Consider the following 4,223-nt stretch of genomic DNA (forward strand, 5'->3'; position numbering starts at 1 on the left):
TAGAAAAAATAAAAAGCAAAAATACACTCGAATCGTTTCATTTACTGTAATTACGTTTCTAACATCTGACACAACTCAATCGAACTTGAATTAAAGTAAGTTATGCCGAAATAATAATAGAACACACAAACATAAAATGTATAACATTTGTATAATACAGTAGGACGTTTAAAAGTAGTGATAATAAACGAAGAACATAATAATAATTGACCACACATACATCTTTAAAAAAAGAACCTTTTTTTTACACACAACATTCTTAATCTAGTCCTAGGGATTTTCAAGAATTAGAAGAGTGTATAATAATAATATTCCACGCACACTATATTTGCCATATCCATTGTCGATGATGCGTTTACCTCAATCCAGAACTCTTCAACTGTTGTACCAAATGGCTTATATAAATAGTTTACCGACCACTACAATATTTATTATATCCCAGCTGGCCTGAAGAGCTCTGGATTGAGCAAAACGCGTCATCGACAATGGATATGAAAATTATAGTGTTTGGAATGCTATTATTTTACAATTTTCTAATTCTTGAAAATCCCTAAGGGACTAAGTAAAGAACGTAGTGTTTAAAAATGTAATAGGCCTAATAATAAAGTCTTATGTTAAGTATAATTGTAAGAAACTATTTTCGCCACATTTAGAGTGAACACTCTTCGTAGGGCTTAGCTGTTTTAATTAACAGTTCTAATTAACAACTATGAAGGCCTTTTGCTGGTTAAACGTGATTATGATGCACAAAAAAAAAAGAGGTGGAAACGGCCTAGTTTAGAATGACAGTAGAGAGAAAATCTTGGAGGATTAATCTATAAAAGTAGCTCAGGTGGAAAGAAAGACGTTTCGAAAGACACCCATCTTTCATTTTCAGGTTAGCTTGCAGGGTTTTACTGGGATTTATATTATATCCCGGAGGATTGAAGTGGATGTGACGTGATTGGTTGGGGTTCTTGTAACGGAGTTGGTGGAACGAGTAAGGTTTTGACCAATGATAGCCACAAAACAGCTGATATACAGGCCTGAGACTCTGTTTATCGATGGTTTCATTGTATTGATGTAGAAGGATTATTTGATTTTTTCCTTTCCACAACATATTTGAGTCAACATGTTTGTAATTTTTCCAGTCTGTGTACAAGAGCATGGCATTTTATAAATGGCGCTTTTGTGTTTATCGTCAGTTGTTCTTTCTTTAGTTTGAAAAAGATAGGTCTGAGTGTTCTGTAAGATTTCCAGTAGACATCGGAGTTGAACTATTTTGGCTCCATGTCTGATTTCATCATTTAGGTTTCCCACATACGGGAGGAAAATAATATTGAACTTTTTTTCTTTCTCTAACTGTTGTATTAATTTGTATTTTGCCATTCTTCAAGCTATTCGTAAAGTAACTAGAAGGGAATCTGTTCTGTTTAAAACGCTGTATTATGTGTTGGCGTTCAGTTTTGATGGAGTTTTCGTCACAGATGTTTTCAGCTCTTTTGTGTAGCATCGTTGAGGGCTTGAACAAACAAAAGGGCTAAAGCAAAAAAAAAATCAAAATGAGTATATGAACAAGCACATTAAAACATATGGTAAATCTATAGCTTTTATATTCCCAGTTTCTAGTAACTGTTGTTTGTTTTTCCTTTTGTTTTTTGAATCGATTATTAAACCTTGTGTTTTCTTTATTTTTTATTATTTTTACAAGTAGTTATTCCATTAGAACTGTAGTGTCAACTTTACAATGTTTACCAGGTTTAGTTCCCATTCTTCAGTTTTAATCAACTTGACTCGGTGATTTAAACCTCACTGATTTGTCTATTCAATGCAGTTCTTAACTAAGCCTAATGTTTTAGGCCTAATATTAGATTATGCAGCTAACAATTCATAAATAAGTCGCATATCGATCATTGTGCTACAACTAAATCTAAATCCAAAAAAAGAAAAACAAATTATAGCACAAACAAATTCCAAGGGATAAATAGACGTGTTTAATGTATACCGCTGTAGTACAGTGAAATGAAAGTATAAAAAAAACAGGAAAATAATTAAACAACAATAAAATGCTAAATCATCAATATATGTTTTTATTATTCGCAACATTTTGGGACAGGACACCCGTCCCAAAATGTTATTTTAAACTTTAACCAGTAGAACAAAAGATCTGATAAAAGAGTTATCAAACGTAGGACTTTTGAAATTAACATCATACAATAGATTTAAAGAATGACACATGTGAATTTATTGCAAATCAATATTATTTAAAAATGAGCATAACATAAATATTAAGAAATATGTAAACAATGTTATCAAGGTTTTAAATCTACAAGATGGTTATAAAAAAGGTTTTGCAGTTCAGCACATCATACCTCGCAAATAATATGGCGTAAGAAAGTGAAATTGCCACAGTTCTCACATGTTGCCACTAGGGACGCCACTATGACTTAACGTCTGATCAATCACAGTAACTGTTCTACATGTGGTACACCAGCGTTCAGAATGCATTGCATCCCTGTGACAACGAATATTATAGCAACAACGTGTATCTCATCTAGTGTGCATTATGCTTACCGGAGTATTGCATCATTGAGCCCTAGAATTGTACGATGCTTCTCACAGTACTCACGAAACTTCAGGTATCCTCACAACCAGAAATTGGTTGGCGTCGGATCCGACGAATGAGATGGCCATTCACTAGAAAGTAACGTGAAACGATTCTGTCCTAAAAGTGGTCCCCAAGACTTGTTTGACATGGTTACCAATATACGGAGGGGCACCATCCTGCATGCAAACTATGGAATCAATCACATTTTGTGCTGCAGCATGAACCAGGCCCTCTCAGAGATTCATAAAGGCCTGGGCCACTTCTATCTTTTGAGCCCTCGAGTGACAACAATATTACACACAACGAGAAAAAATTAGAAGCTTCGACTAAGATGACGTCAACAATATTACGAAAGCCTAGTACAACAATTAAACTGCATACACAATGTATGACTGATACAGAGTTACTTAACCAAACTTGTCATAACTATCGCTTTTAAAATAAGCAACTTTTAACACTCTTACTATGAAAACTAACTAATCATTAAATATTAATAAACTAAATAATAACTCTTAAACTGAACAGTCTTGTATGTATACCCCCCACCCCCTCACCGCCGACGCTCTAACAGCATTTACTGTAAAGGTTTGCAGTCCATGCGTAGTTGGTTCTTCAAAAATGTACGGTCCAATAACAAAGTCAGCTGTGAAAGTACATTAAACTGTGACCTCAACACCAGGGAGGTGTGTGGGAAATGTTATATGTGAAGTAATTTCTCACAAGATAAAAAATACAGTTCCTACTATTCATATTTCGAGAAAGGGTGAAGTGTGAAAGGAAACATTCGCAAAGTGGACTAGAGGGCTTTAGGAACAGCTGAAAATTGGAAAATCCAGTCACTGGGCGACATTACGTGCACTGCTGCACCCATTTGCACGTGTGCTGGATTGTTCTGCTGACCTTAGTGATAGTTTTAGCAAGTTTCGGAGGTCTGCCTGTACCTGACTTATCACAAGTGCAACCTGTCTCCTCAAAATGTTTTTGAAGAACTTCTACACAGCAGAACTGGAATAAAGCCCTCTGTGGATATCATGCACTTTACGATATTCCTTGAGAGATGCCCTGGCATTGCAATATTTGGTGTAATACATTTTACTACTTTACCTCTTCACACTTGTCAGTTTCATGTTGCTTGAATGAGGTACATTGCGATCGACAAGCCCAATTATGGCCAATTTTACTTTCCTGTGCCATACTGTTTGTGAGGTACTGCAAAACCTTCTTTCTAATCACCCTGCATTTAAAAGTGTTTTAAAATGTCAGTATTAATAACAATAAGTAAATAAGATGTGCATTGTTACGAGGCAATGATGTGGTGTTACTAAAGTTCCAAGCATACAACGGATGATCTTCGGTTTCAGTAAGTTAAATATCAGACCAATTTATTGCAACTATTGTTAAAACATCTAGAAAATTATTTCTTAATGATCATTTGGTCTGATTGTTTGTTGTTAAGCACAAAATGCACAATTGGCTATCTGTACTCTGCCCACTACAGATATCGAAACTCAATTTTCAGTAATAATATATAATGAAAGAGGGCCAAAACTTTGATCAAAACCCCTATAGCCTGAGTTCGGTCGTCATACTCTGATAAAACATACTTACATACTTGAAAGGTTTGTTTGTTTATTAT

The 4,223-nt window shown here is 34.9% G+C and overlaps 1 long non-coding RNA gene across 2 annotated transcripts in view; it reads right to left on the bottom strand.

The window, feature by feature from the left end:
• Positions 1-307: 307 nt before the first annotated feature.
• LOC106462452 overlaps positions 308-4,223 on the bottom strand; it is a 159,716-nt gene continuing 155,800 nt past the window's right edge. For both annotated transcript variants that reach the window (XR_002611270.1, XR_002611272.1), the window contains one exon: positions 308-1,519. This is a non-coding gene — a long non-coding RNA (uncharacterized LOC106462452). The remainder of the gene's footprint in view (positions 1,520-4,223) is intronic.

The sequence above is a fragment of the Limulus polyphemus genome, unplaced genomic scaffold (genome assembly GCF_000517525.1).
Source record: "Limulus polyphemus unplaced genomic scaffold, Limulus_polyphemus-2.1.2 Scaffold1169, whole genome shotgun sequence".
In the NCBI taxonomy this organism is placed as follows: domain Eukaryota; kingdom Metazoa; phylum Arthropoda; class Merostomata; order Xiphosura; family Limulidae; genus Limulus; species Limulus polyphemus.